This window comes from Eurypyga helias, unplaced genomic scaffold (genome assembly GCF_000690775.1).
Source record: "Eurypyga helias isolate BGI_N326 unplaced genomic scaffold, ASM69077v1 scaffold31028, whole genome shotgun sequence".
Taxonomy (NCBI): Eukaryota; Metazoa; Chordata; class Aves; order Eurypygiformes; family Eurypygidae; genus Eurypyga; species Eurypyga helias.
In genome coordinates this window covers 3,682-4,427 of record NW_010268077.1, presented here as the reverse complement: position 1 = coordinate 4,427, position 746 = coordinate 3,682, and the positions used below count along the sequence as shown (strand labels likewise).

Here is a 746-nt window from a genome sequence, read left to right as displayed (position 1 = left end):
AGGCAGGAGGGGATCATCCTTGGTGCTGCCTCAGTCCACTCCTCACCCTGGGATGTACAGCCCTGTTCCTGGTGGTGATGGACACCCAGACGGTGCCACGGTGGGCCCAGAACTGAGGGATGCACCCCTCCAGCTCTGCCTGGCATGGGTGCATAGTGGTCCAGCCCGCACAAGCAAGCTACAAACCACTTACTGGGTAATGCCTCCTGGGAATCGACCACTGCACTGGGTCTGGTGGGGCCTTTGGATGCTCTTGCAGGTGGGTCACACAATGACAATGCTTTTGGAGAAGGATTTTGATGGGATTTCACCCTCCTGAACCCCTGTGTAGGTGTTACACAGCCCGGGAACCAGCTACCGCCTTCCTCTGCCTGCCCAGCGCAAGATACTGGCTGAGGTCAGCTGAGCTCGCCAGATCCCTCTGCTCCAGCAGAGGATGTGGTTTGAGAATGAAAATATCAGTGAGCGCAGCCCTTCCTTAATGGCAGCAGCACCGCGCTCCCCGTCTGCCCGCGGAGCTGGGGACACCCGGCCCTGGGCGTTCCGCACGGGGCGATTGCTGCCTGCAGTCTGGATGGATGCCGGGGGGCAGATCCTCGGGGAACGTGGCAGCTGCAGGCACCACCTCGCTGGGTCGGTGTCTCAGGGCCGGCATCGCCCCGGTTCAGCTCGCTAAGGGGAAGCATCTCTCGCGGTGGCGAATGGAACGTATGTGTCAGCGGTGGAGGGTGTCGAACATGTGCTGA

The 746-nt window shown here is 61.1% G+C and overlaps 1 protein-coding gene across 1 annotated transcript in view; it reads left to right on the top strand.

The window, feature by feature from the left end:
* The window catches only part of LOC104514090 (sesquipedalian-1-like), a gene marked incomplete at its 3' end in the record, with an annotated part of 3,457 nt that overhangs the window by 803 nt on the left and 1,908 nt on the right, over nucleotides 1-746 (top strand). The gene's annotated exons all lie outside the window — the stretch shown is intronic.